The following is a 15,000-nucleotide window of genomic DNA, read 5'->3' as shown; positions in this document are numbered from 1 at the left end:
TGGCTTCTTGCTGGTTATTGCAGCCAATGTTTCATAACTTAAGAGAAAGGGGGCAACCAGGTGGTGGTAGTGGAAGGAGCTGAGGCTGCTTGGTAACTTTGTTATCAGTTGATAGTGGACTGATATAGAGTTGTTTGTTGTGCCAGGTAAAAGAGACTGAGTCTGCAGGGAGAATCTAGTCTTGAGTATGAGTTGAGGGGACTTAACACAAGTATGAGTAGTTATTTGGTTTAACTTATACATAGATTTTATTGTAGGCAACTTATGCAAAAAAAAACATAAATGATCTTTCTTCTAATAGGGTGATGTTTATTTCTTTATTAATAGAAGAGAAACCATTTTTGATAAGGCATAAATATGTTGTTCATCTGACATTATGGCAGCATTGTGGGTAGTTCTGGCAGAAGGCTAAGAAAGTTGATTTAGTTGTCAGGCCTAGAATGAGGTTGTTTACATGAAAAGTCATTGGGATGATCGGTCTGGCTAGGAAAATAGAATAATGACATATTTAAACAATCATGCCCTTGGATTATTGCTCTTAAGGAGGTGCATGGTGATAAAAACGGACATAAACCATTAATCAAAAGTATTTGGTTGAGGTGTGTAGTGTCCACTTTTCAATGTGTTCCCTCAAAGGAGAAGAAACCAGATGTCTGGTATTTAGGATTTAAGAGATTTTTTGGGAGAACCAAGTCTACCAGACACCTCAAAGAGACAGTTTATTAGAGGTAATGAAAATACTGTTTGTCTTTTTGGAAAGTGTAGCTGTATACATGGGCGGTAACAGTATATTGAAAAACACTGTTCCCCACAGAACGAAAACACACACACACACACACAGACACATAGACACACACAGACAGACACACAGACACAGACAGACACAGACACACACAGTCACACACACAGACACACACAGACAGACACACACACAGTCACACACACACACATACACACACACACACACACACACACACACACACACACACGCAAGCACGCACACACACACACACACACACACACACACACACACACACGCACGCACACACACACGTGCGCACACACACACACACACACACACACACACACACACACACACACACACACACACACACCTCCTACCACTACCTTGCAACTAAACTTTGCAGCAGTTATGTCTACCTGGATGTATGAATATGGCCTTTAGGTGAAACTGCAGAATCTCTCAGCATCTACAATGGCCGGGGGGAGAGCACATGGCCAATTAGCATGTCTGTTTCCTGGACTGCCTCATTAGGATGTAGCATGACTGCAGAGACAACCTGATGTGGCTCAGTATGTCTTCCTGCAAAAGCATTATAGTAGTTTTTTTTCTGAATATGAAAAGGTTAGTGTGAAGTGTACACTTCCTGTACACCTTGAAATAATCTTTATGAATCTTATCCTAAACAAAGATTGGGGGTCCTAAAGATTACATTTAGTACAGGTGATTTAACAGCATAAAATGAAATAGAAAGGATGAGATATGCACAGCAGAAACTAGGTTGGGGAAATAAGAAAGATATTAAGGGGTACTTGTGGGAAGTGGGGGTGCCAAAGGTTGAAGATGATCAGGTAAATGATTTGAGCTCTCATAAGTTTAGAGGAAATTTGGGAAGTGCTGAAAGGACAGGCAATGGGTAAAACCACAGGGAGTGATATTTACTGATATAAATTTGGGGGACACTCCTATTTATTGGAGTGTTTAATGAGGCTATTTCTACAAGATGAGCAACATAGTCATGCAGATAGTTATAACAGTATTACAAAAGGAAGGTAAAGATTTGCATGTGCCATCCTCCTATACAGCAGTACCGGTACTCAACAATGACTGCAAATTATTTAGGTCTATGCATGAGCTCAATTTTTATAATTGAGTATTATGCCCCGTTTGTTATGTACCTCTCCAAACACCTGCACCAACTGGAAAGGCCACAGAAATACCACACAAAGAGAATCCATGGCCTCAACACCTGTCCTGTGTGGACAGGCTCAAATCACTATTGCTCGTCTTGGTGTCGTATAAATTACTCAGAGATGATCTGTGTCTTGCCTATAAGGCAATATCAGACCCTGCCCTACTAGAGATGCTGCATATTCATAAATCTAACTCCTTGTGCATTACCAACTCAAAAGGACTAAGTCTAATATGCAACATCAACAAAACCTGCTGGAGAGACAGGTTTGTCTCCCAGAGGCTGCCCCGTCTCTGGAATAGACTTCCCATACATATCAAACAGAGTACCTCACTGACCCTCTTCAAGTGCAACCTTTATGAGTGGATGGGAAAGCACACATTTGTTCCAGGGGTTCCACCTTTGTCTGTCACTGACAGGGGCAACAGGTGCTGACTGACATTTTCTTTTTTGGGAATAAACTCTTGGATAGGCTTGTAAGGGCCCCAGGGCAGGGTCATTAGCCTAGTAATCTGTGCTCCTATGATCCTATGATCCTATCAGTGTGGTTTTATTTGAGGGTGTGAACATTGATGACATACTGATAACATATTGAAGACAGAGTTCCTAATGAAGAAGAAGGCACAAGAGAACCAGGCTAAGTTAATAATAGTAAGTTTAGATGCAGAAAAAACAAATGATTGGATGGAATGGTATTATTTGCTGAGGATCTTGCTTTCTTTTAGGTTTATGGAAAGGTTTTGGATGATTCCAAAATGGTGGTCGGCTAGTGAACTACATCTACACAGAGCTCCTTATTTCAATTTACATTTAATAAGTTTTATATCTTTCTAAAGCTACAGGAAGTTCCTAGAAACAAGGACAAATTTTACATTGTTGGCTTTTTTGGACTATTCAGCACTTCTGATCTATAAAAAGCTCAAAATAAGCCATAAAACCTATATTTCTCTTTAAAGCAATATACTCACAGAGACTGACAAGGCCGGACTACAGTTTCACCACTCCGAAGACCACATAGCCAGGCAACTGAAATCTTCAAGTGATCCTGTTATTATGGAAACAAAAACAATAAAAGCCAAATCTTCAGCAATTTTTTCGCCAGAAAAGGAGAATATTTCAAAAAGGCAAAAAACTAACAAACAGCAGACTGAATCTAGCAAAAGCAATATCAGTTCTAATGAAGATACCAGCTTCCATATGGAGGAACTAAAACAGGCCTTACTTCCCATACATTCAGCTATACAAAACTTCTCGGAACAACTCTCAACTCTAGGAAAGTCTATTAGTCAAATTGTTGAAAGAGTGGACACACTTGAACTAAAAACACAGTCAAATGAACATCTAATACAATCTCTTTCTGACGAGTTATCTACCAAATCAGATGCCATAAAAGAATTACAACTGAAATTAACTGATCTAGAAGCAAGAAGTCGGAGAAACAATATTCTGATAAGAGGTCTCCCTGAGAACTATGACAATCAAGGCTTACTTATCATTACAAGACAGATATTTGAAGCTCTATTACAGTTAGATGGTGACAAGCCTGAAATAATTATCGAAAGAGCTCATCGTGCACTCCATAAGCGCCAAGACACACCTAGAGTTGAGAGTTGTTCCGAGAAGTTTTGTATAGCTGAATGTATGGGAAGTAAGGCCTGTTTTAGTTCCTTCAGTTGTGCTCCTGGTTTGGAAGCCTTTTTGGATGTTTTGCCTCCACTTCCTCTAATCCAGATGCACAGTCACCTGCTTCTAAGAAACCAGACAGGTTCTACAGGGTGCCTGAGAAATGAAGATCCTGCACAAATATGCAGTAGCAGGCCCCTCTTTTTTTCTCTCAGTCTACAGATAAACCCATCAAGCTCATCACCATGCCCAAAATGCTGCAATCTGACAGGTACAGTCTATCCCTCTACCTTCTTAGCATTTAGATGTTTACATATTCATTATCCATTATCCATTTTTGGAAACCTTGAATAAGTTATTTTATTCTGTCTTTGTTTGCCGTGAAAGTCTGACTGGGCAATGCTCATTTTCAGTTGAGGCCCAGAAAGAAAAACTCCAGCATAATTACATAATTAGTTTACATTTTAAAGATACATTTCTTATACAGTTTCCTATGGAAGTAATATTACATTATGTATTTATAGATTCACAGATTGTTACTAGGCTAACAACCCAGAGGGCCTTTCTAAACCTAGCCAAATTTTCCCAAAAGAATAATGATGTCCTGTATCGAAAAAGGACATTGAGGACAAGGCATTTACAAGCTACCTATGTCCATAAGGGACATAGGTACCAGGCCTGGTGTAAATTTCCTGTTCCTCATCCACTAGTGCAGGTTGCACTTATGCTGAGTAATAGATGAACTCAGCTTCACATGGATGGAAAGTTGCACCTTGTATTCTTTTGTATGGAACCTCTGAGGTTGTTCTAGTTGCTGCATATGCCTGGTCATCTACATACTGAAGGGAGCATTATACAATATGATTGGTCTGATAAGGGTGGAGGACACTGGGATAATGACCTCTTTGGACCTAGATGCCATGCCCTTACTTATAAGTTGCACAACATAAAAGGATTTCTTCATCACTTTGGCCACATGGTGGTCAAAGGTAATGCTACTGTCTATCCAGATCCCTGACCACTGGGTCAACTCTTAGGGGTGTATTATCAACATGGTAATTAGTTGGAGTGGTTGACTTCCAAAAGGGTACAATTATGCATTTCTTAGCACTGAGTTTAAAACCATGACTTTTGCACCATTTGTTAGTCAGAGATAGGCCTTCTTGAAGAATGTTAGTGTCTGCAGGAGAGTTGATGATAACCCCCAGCTTGCAATCATCTGCAAACTTAGTCAGCCATAAACCTTCTGCATTTGCTCCCATTTCAGAGAACTAGATGCCAAAAAGGAGAAGTCCCAGTACTGAGCCCTGGGGGACTCTACTAGTGACTGGTCTCTTGGTGGAGGTGGCCTCACCTATTTTGACTCTTGGGTCCTATCAGTGAGCCAGCTAGCTATCCAGCAGGTGACAAAATAGTTTATACCCAAATGAGTGAGCTTGTCTATGTCACCTGAGTGGGGTATTGTATCAAAAATCTAGGGAAGGTCGAGGTAAGCTGTGTGCTTAGTCTTGCCTTCATCCATTGCTTTGGTGACCCTCTCACAAAAGTCCAGCAGATTTAATAGACATGACCTTCCTTTAACAAAGCTGAAATGTGATGGGTCCTCATTTATCATGTCCATGAAGATTCTTTCCATGGCCTTACACATGAAGCTGGTAAAACTTATGGACCTGTAGTTATCCAGATCATTGAATGGGCCTGCTTTGTACAGGGAAATGACTGAACCCATCTTCAATTCCTTGGGCAAAAAAGCTGACTGTGGGCTCTAGCTGAAAAGTGATTCAAGTGGAACAGAGAGGTCATGTTTCATGCTATTTAATAAGCATCCTGAGATGTTATCAGGGCCTATCGATGCAGTGTTTTGGGCCTCGGAAAGTGCATTGATGACCTGTTCCTTAGTCATGGTTGGGGGGATTATGGCATGTGGTATTTCTTCTCGACTATCATGGTAAGAGGGAGAGAAATTTGAGCTGACCCTGTCAGCTAAATGGTTGGCAATGGCCTCCAGTTCAGTGTGGGTAATACCACTTAGAATTAAGTTCTGCACATTGTTGCGTATTTCCCCTGAGGATGCAGAAATAGCTGTAGAAATCTTTGCGGTTGTTCTTTGCCTGGAAGCTATTTTTTTTTCAGATTTAGCCTTTGAAATATTAATTAACCCTCTTAGCTGTCTGTTTAGATTGGCTTTGTTCCTCCTACGCTTGGGCAAGATTTTTTTTTCTTTTACTGTATAACTGACAGAAATTGTGATTCCACCAGGGTGGCTTGTCTTTTGAGTTTCTCTTATTCTTAATATGAGTGGGAACAGCTCACTCTATACAGCTATCAATATGGCTGTACAGAGATTTTGTACATAGCTCAGCATTTGAGATGTTTTTTACTAGGTTTGAGAGTGCTTGGAATTTAGCAAAGGTGTCACTTAGTAGACAGAGATTAGCCTTGGAATAGTTCCTAAAGGTTTTTGGTTTTGCTAGATCCACAGATTTAATTTTTATTTCAAGCAATACTGCCTTATGGTCAGATCTGATGAGCAAAGACATTACATTGGGTAAGGAACATATCACCCCCCCCCCATGTTTGTAAGTAAAGGTTAAGGATGTTTGTACCCCTGGTAGGAGAATGGACCAGCTGTTCCAGGATGTGGTTTTAAAGTTTAGAAATCACGGGGATTGTACGTTAGAAGTGGTGTAGGCTTCCCAATATATAGAGGGGCAGTTGAGATCCCCATGAATATCATACTGGGTTGAATGGTGAGAGACTCTAGTACACTGAGATAGGTAGTGTGGGTTTCCTGAGACATGGAAGGGGGCCTATAGGTTGCAAGGACATGGTAAGAGACCCTGTTTATGATGAGTTGCACATGTATGAGTTCCAGTGAGTCATACACTTTATCTAGAATGGATGTGAGGTTGGTTTAAATATAGACTGAGACTCCTCCACCTTTAGTTCCCTCCTGTGCAGTAGCTGGTCTAAAAGTCTGAAGGACATTATAACCTTGCATTGCTAGGGTACCCTCTGTGACCTTAAACCATGCCTCTGTTACTACACAGATGTTTACACTCTCCAGGGAGAGGAAGGCTAGCAGAAAGTAGAGTTTCTTGTCAAGACTTCAAGCATTGAGCAGTATTACCTTCAGATATTTCTTCATAGGTTCAGTTAAGTCAGGAGGTTTATTAATTTGGCATTGCCTAAAAAGGGCATTATTGGGTTGGAAAAAGTCTTTGCCAATATCAAAAACCTAGAGGGGACAAATGTGGACCATCCCCGGTAAAGCAGCATGGTCTGTCAACCATGTCCTCTCAGGCCATAAAATATTGTACCCCCTTGGAATAATACCAGAAGCTAAGCCAATTGTTAAAATCAATCTTTTCTGCTTGTAACATTGCATCATCCTTGGAGAAGGTAGTATGCTGCTCAGTGCTAGGCTCATATCTGCCTGAGACACATAATCAGTGAACTCGATCATGTCTTGTATATAGTCAGGGGGAGGTACCGTCTCAATCTATTAATACCCACATGGACTATTACAGAGTCATACTGGTACCTATGGTTCAGTGACCTGAGTTTCTGGGTGATTTTCCAGATCCTAGCCCTGGAAAGGTAGTTAACTATGACTCTCTCCTTACTCAATCTGGTGAGGGGGATATTGGTGTGCATCACTATAGAATCACCAGTGACCAGGAAATTTGGCTGTGTACTGTTTTGCCTTAAGGGCTTAGCAGTAAAGGCACTGGATTTTAAGAGAGTGCTTACACAATGGCTAAGGACCCTTTTATTGATTGTGCTGTGCAGGAGGTCTTAGTCTTTTAGGAAGGGTATCTGTGAGTCCAGCAGCATAAGTAGTTTTATGTGTTTTACTCTGTGCAGTAGGCGTGGTGCAAGTGTCACTGACAATCTCTATATGATTAGTTTTGGTTGTATGAGAGAGTTTTGCCTCCAGCGTTAAAATATATTTACACCTCTTACATACTTTATCTGTTTTATTAAGAATAAGTAGGTTGTCAGTGTACAGGAGGCAATTGCTACAATGCCTCAAAATACCCATCTCAACCAGACTGGCCACAGAGAGAGTCAGTTAGTACATATACTCGACTACTGCTCTACTAGGGAGGAGTGAGGGAAATTTAAACATTGAATAGGTCAATAAGATGAGGAACTTGGTGAGCAATGCTTATGCTTAGTAAAAAAAAATATTTCTAAAGAGTAAGGCTATTTTAAGGGAAACATACTCTGCAAGAGATTGGCATCTACACAGATTACAAAGGGGAATTATGCTGGGAGATATCCGTGACTATACAGATCACTGCTAGGTGCCACTGTGTGGACAGCAGCAATTCTAATTAAATACTGTAAAAAAAGTCAAAAAGTGCAGATATGCAACACAGAAACACTCTCCTCAAGCAGCATGAACATAAAATGTCATCCCAGGCACAGAGATTCAAAATTTTAAACAAGCTAGTCATTTAATGAATTGAATAAAGGCACATTAAGACTTACAACAGTAATCCCCAGCTCAGAAGGGCATAGGTCATCTTATCCTACCAAAAGAGTGTAGACCACAAACCTTATTCCTAATGCAAAATAACTGGTTTGGAGCCCAAGTGCTTAAGCCAGAACAAAGACACTTAGAATAACAGGCACAGTAAGCCTTCAACAGCAATTCCCAACTCAAAAGGGTGGAGGCTACCATCTCCTCCCATAAGAGTATAGATCACAAACCTTTTTAATGTAAAATAACTGGTTTGGAGCCCAAGCACTTAAAACAGATCTGAGACACTTTTAGAATAACAGACTTATGGCTACAATAGTACCATACAATAAATATATCACATAAAATTACAGTGTGTATTATAGTAGAAAGAGGTCTATCAGCATTACGTATATAAAGCACAATTTTTGTACATTTTCAGATGGAAGTAAAATACATTTTTGTGTTCAGCACATAAAAGCATGCTCTATTGAAGTTGTTGATGCAGTTAAGTGGGTAGAAAGCCTGTTATTATTTTTTTTTTATCCACAAGCTAAACAAAGTGTTGGGAGACCATCAATATGCACACATGTGGTTTAAAATAGCCCTTTCATTTTATATATATATATATATATATATATATATATATATATATATATATATATATATGTTCATAGGTAGGTACTAGGCTATCTGCCCGAAGACATTTATAAGCCTAGCCAGAATGTGTTGGCTTTCGCTGCCCCCTTAGATTAGTTCCCTGTGCCGCTGTCCAGCAGAGCCATTGAAGAGATCCCTGGGGTAAACTTTCTGTTTCCCATCCACTCGTCAAAGTTTCTCTTGAAGAGGGTTAGCAAGGAGTTCTGCCTAATGTAGATTGAAATCTTGTTCCAGAGCATGGGAAGTCTCTGGGACAGGAATCTATCCCTCCAGCACGTCCTATTTATTGTTGTGGTGAGGTTTAGATCCCTGGAGTGTGTGGCTCGAGGGGATATGGTTTTCTTTAGGTGGAGCATGTCCATCAATTCTGGGTTGGACATGGCCTTGTATGTCAGGCAGAGATCACCTCTGAGTAGGTGGTATGCAACCGAGTACAGCTGGAGTTTCTTCAGTCGACCTGCATAGGGTATTTTTTTTAAACCAAAAACTTCATTGCCAAGAATCATCTCAGTGGCTCCTCAGAGGCATTAAGCATTATCGTCACTCTGTCTCCATTACCATAGCAACCTACAGCATCTGTTTCTGTTAGTGTGTCTGTATACTGCATACCAGTGGCTCACGATGCACCTGAAGCAAAGCTTCACTTCACTGCAACTTCAAACCTAAATTCCCTCCCTTTCAGTGAGGCAACAGCCAGGAAAAGACAGGAGAGCAAACAAATAAAAAATAAAAACTCCCAACAAGCTGCCACAACAAGCAATTATAACCACTTTCTTCCAGACTTCCCATCTCTCACTCAGCAGATGTATAAACAAACTATTCTCTGCCAAAATATCCCAAATCACAGCTTTATCCACCCCTTTCCCCTGGATCCAGGCTAAAACACCAAATGTCTCTTCCTAATCCACAAGCATCAGTAAACCTCAATCACAAGCCACAAACCACAGCTTCCCAGAGATGAAAACAGCAACATACAACAGCTGCCAGACACAGCTGCATCCACACACACCATGTCAGGCTTAATCAAACAGCACTCAAAGCTATGATACCTGCCATAATTGATTTTAACTATATTTAGACAGAATAATGATAACATTTGTACTAAGAGCTTGGTACTATTACTTAACCAGGATATACATGACATTTCTAAATTATACTTTAACTGAAGAAGGCATTAGTCTCCGTGACATTATTTTTTTCAAAACAATCTACTGTTACTGCTATTATATATGATGTTAATTTGTTACATTTGAGTCTGAACTCTGAAGAATGGTACCTTGTTGAATTAGTTAATTAATTACTTAAATTATTATAAGAAAAATCAATGAAAAATGAACAAGAAAAGTATTCATTGAGTTCAAGTAGGGGAATAGAAACTATGTTTGTATTATATGTTGCTTTGTTTGGCTTATATATAATGTAACTAGTAAACCATCTTGATTTACCTTTATTTGTGAATAATTATTGGACTCTTTGAACATTCTGAATAAATCATTACTGTTTTGTAGTTGTTTAAGATACCCTCCTTTCTGTAAGAGTTATTTTGTGGGACAGCTATCTTGGAATCAGTTTTTTATTTCTTCTTTCTAGCATCAGTCCAAGGATTTGTTTCTTCTATTCTTTTTAAGAGTAGGGGCCATCCATTCCATTTCTTCTGGGACAGGCACTATGTTGTTGTTTTTGATGAATATAGTAGCTTCTTCTAAGTCATTAAAGGTTCTCATCTCACTGGCAAAAAGTATTTTTATCTTGGGTGGGAAGGCCAGCTGTACTTTAATGTTGTTTTGTTTTAACAGTTTTATTATTGGCCAGACTTTTTTCCTTTGTTCTGGTATTCTGGAAAAATAATCATTGTCAAACCTTATCGGGCTTTGATTGTATTTTAAGGGTGATTTTATCCAAGCAGATTTTAATATTAGTTCCTTGTTCAGAAATGAAAGAAATTTTATAACTATGGATCTAGGTGGAGTACTTTTTGAGTTAGAAGCAGGTTTCCTTAGTGCTGTATGCGCCCTTTCAATCCCAAATGAAAGTCCCTCTTTCAAGGCTAAAAATTCAGGAATCCAGGTTAAGTCATCTCCTTCAGTTTTTTCAGGCAGAGCAAAGATCCTTATGTTGTTTCTCCTTTCCCTGTTTTCTAAGTCATCTATTTTGTTAAGCAGCCATGTATTCTGTTTAAGCAGAAATTCTTTTTGGAATTCTTCCTCTTTGAGTCTCCCTTCAATGTCATTTAGAGAAGTCTCTATATTTGTAATTTTTGTATGGTGTTGCGGTAATAGTTCCTTAAGAGTATCAGTCTGTTTTTTAGAATTTAATTTGAGGTTTTATAAGTCATTTTTAAAGCCATCCATCTTCAAAGATAGTTCCTGTAAGGTAGATGTCATCAATTGTAATTCTTTTTTCAACACAGCATCTGGATGATAATTCCTTGAGTTGTTTATATTCAGTGAGTCATTATATCTCCAAGTTATGTGACAGGAAATTTTTTGTATATCTCCACCAAAATTGATATTTATGTAGTTTAGTAGTTTATCTATAAATTTATGATGTTTTAAACTTGAAAATAATAAAATTTCCTATATTATTATAATAGTTTATGGAGCTCTCAAAATTCACTGCTCTCAGTTGGCCATCTAGGCTCTGCCCCCAAAAGCTTCATTCTTGATAACAAAAATATTCTAACAATATATGTCTAGGTTATACAGTTTCCAAGATATGAGAACTTGTTCATGAAAGTTTAGCAAAAAATATAATTTTGGGTGTCTGTGCATTATATTATAATATTTATGTAAAGGCTATGAATGCACTTGTTTAGATTGTATCTTTCAGACCTTACTTTTTTATCTGAGGTATTCTACAGTCTATATGTTGACGACCTGAAATTGGGTAAACTGATTACAAGTGTTACAGATAAGGCATGTCTGCAAAATAATTTGACTAAATTGACCATTTGGGCACAGGAGAATAACATATTGATAAATACATCAAAAACTAAGCATATAAGATTTGGGAGACATAAACTGAAAGGTGAATATTTAATACAGCACACAGTGATTGAAACTGTAGACTCATTTAAGGACCTGGGTATATGGGTAGATTCACCTATGAGTTTTTCTAATCATATCAACCAATTGGCTAATGATAGTTATAGAACTATAGGTTGTGTAAAAAGATTTATAAAGTCTAGGAAATCAAACACAATGAAGTCATTGTTTGTTAGTTACATTAGACCCAAACTTGAGTATGGAATAACAATATGGAAACTGGAAAGAGTACAGTGGAAATATACTAAGGGCATCCATGGATGTGAAAATCTAAGTTATTATGAAAGACTAAAATATCTTTACTTGTACAGTGTCTCTTACAGATATTTAAGAGGAGATCTTATTCAGGTATATAGGGCATTTAGGAACAACTACCTCTGGGAATGTTTGGGCTTATCAAAAAGTACTAGAGAATCTTCAGATAACCTATGTAGAAGATTCTATAGGAATGAGAAGTGTACTAATTGGTTCTCTGACAGAGTAGCTGATGCTTGGAACAGACTACCAAATTACATTAAAGCAAGTACTAGTTTAGATATTTTTAGGAACAACCTGCACATTTATTATGGGAACAAGTGGTTTGGCATATTGAAAAGCTAGAAGGGCTTTAATGCCCGTGCTTGAAACATTTGTATATATGTATGTAATGCACTGACTATTATTACTGTAAAGAACACTTCTTATGGATAACATTGCTATTTGTACAGTTTTAATAGCTGTTACTGTTCACAAGATATTTACATGTATCTATTTTATGCTTTTTAAGTTTATTTATAAGAAAATGCTCAGGAATGAAAGTTGTGAGTAGGCTGCTAGAGGTGTAACATTCCACACCATATAAGTGTTAATGAATTAAGCTCCAGTAATCCACTTCAGTGGGTTAAAAGCATCAATTTATAGTGTCCAGTATAAATGGAATTGAGAGGTAGATGAACTGAAATGTAAAGGATGAAGGGAAGATAAGTATGTCAGTTCTATTAATATGAGACAAAGTTTATGTACTAGAGAGTGGTGTAGGAAGGCATTTTGTTTTAAATAGAAAGATATATTATTAGAAATGTTAAGGAGATGTTTTATAACGGTTATAGGTTATGACTTCCTTAGAAATAAAGGTTTATTGAGGTAGTAGGGTTCAAAGGAATTGTATAAGAAAGGATGAGGGCCTGAATACTTTAGCGGTGGTGATATCCTCAGCCTGGAAATGAACAAGATTACATCCAGGAGCAGAATAAATCTCTGGCTAAATCTAAGGATTCTGAACATAAATCACAGTTTGTCTCTATGTTCTATAATGCCACCCAAATAGCCATTATATTCCATTTAACACAGCTTTTATGCTGCAGAGCCTTTCTTTAGGGCTGCAGCCACTGGTTCAGCCATGTGTGGGTTTGCTTGCTTCACCATCCTTCCTTACCAGAAGACGTTAAGGTCATACTTCTGGACTCCTGTCATCATAGGGGGCCTCCTTTTTAGCTCTTTTGCTGCTGAACTTTACATAACACTGCAATTAAAACAATTAAAAGGCTGCCATGCAAGACCTGATGTGGATTTTTCTTACATTCCTCCTTACATACCAAAGGAACATTACTTCAAAAACGACTACTTTTCTTAGTAGAGAGTACAAGCCCCTCCAAAAGGTGAAGAAACTTATTAAGAAAAGATTTCAAGAGAACCCTCAGTGGGATTCCAAGCCTGGGAAAACCTCCCTCCTACAGAAACCCAATTCTGACTATCTTCTCTCTCCCACCTTTGTCCACACATTCTTCCTACCCAAAGGTTCAGTCTATCACTCCTGTCTGAGAATGCATTACTTCAGACAAATAGGTCTGCTACAGAGTGGTTTTGAAAGAGCTCCTATCAACAAAGGGGATCCCCACCCCTCTTCAAATCAATTTCAACACATGCATCCTTTCATTCAGGAACTGCTGTCCCAGGGAACGATAGAACCAGTTCCTCCTCCTCAGGCCCTGGGAAAAGAGGAAACATGGAGGCCCATCCTAAGTTTATCTTATCTCAACAACTTTTTGGAAGTTAAGTGTTTAAAGATGCTCTCTCTCTCTCCAGGTCCTGCTTCCCCTTTTCTTTCCTCAGAATTTTCTGGTCACATTAGATCTGAAGGATGCATACCTTCACATCCCTATTCACAGTAGCTGCAGAAAACTTATCAGATTTTCAGTATTTTCATCACACTTTCAGTTCTCAGGTTTACCTGTTGACATGTCTACAGATCCCAGGGTCTTCACAAGTTGCTTGCCTCCAGCTATCTACTTCTGCAGAACACAGGGGTTACAGATTATCCCCTACCTAAATGACTTCTTATTCAGGCTTCTTCCAAGGAAACTGTGATGTTACAGCTCAGAGTCACTATGTCTCTTCTGGAAAAATTGGAATTCACTCTCAACCTAAAGAAGTCTTCCCCTAAATCCCTCCCAAGACAAAGTCTTCCTAAAGTTGAGACTGAAATTTTTGGCAATGACAGCTTTCATCCCTCACCACTTACTTACAATCCTTTCTCCTCCTATATACAACCTCAGCAAGAGAGATTCTTAGAGTCGTAGGGCACATGACGCCCACAGTTATGATGGTGCCATATGCCAGTTTGCACATTAGAAAGATCTAGTGGTACTTGAAGTCCCTCTGGTCTCAACCCTGCCACCTCCTGGACTTCAGAATCCCACTCTTACCATTTCTAAAGCAAGAGTTGCACAGGTGATTATCCCAATGAAACTCAACACAGGAGTTCCCTACCTAGCAGCAACTCTAACCCAGAACCTACACACATACTCATAAGACCTAGCCTGGGAGGTATAGACAGGTTCCACTACAGTTAAGGGACAGTGGTTACCCAGAGAACACAAGGAACACATCAGTGTGAAGGAATGAAAACATTCATTCAAGCCCTACAGGTGCTCTATCACTTGTAGAGCCCAGGCCCCCTGAAGGTGTTTACAGACAACACTTTGGCCATGTGGTACATCATCAAACAATGACATACCAAGTCTTACCAGCTGGCATGCTAGCTCTGATGACATAGGATATAGCTATAAAAAGAAACCTGACCCTACAGAAAGTTTACATACTTTCAGAGGACAATGTTCTTGCAAACAACCTTAGCAGATCCAGAGAAGACCCCCATGAATGGATGTTGTATAGAGAGGTCTTCTTGGACATAGTCCACAAATGGGATATGTCTTAGATAGATCTGTCTGGCTCCAACCAGAATATACAACTCAGACTGTTCTGCTCCAGGACGCCTTGTCAACAGGCCTGG

The sequence above is a fragment of the Protopterus annectens genome, chromosome 14.part0 (assembly GCF_019279795.1).
Source record: "Protopterus annectens isolate FY-2018-M chromosome 14.part0, PAN1.0, whole genome shotgun sequence".
Taxonomy (NCBI): domain Eukaryota; kingdom Metazoa; phylum Chordata; order Ceratodontiformes; family Protopteridae; genus Protopterus; species Protopterus annectens.
This window is presented reverse-complemented; position numbering follows the sequence as displayed.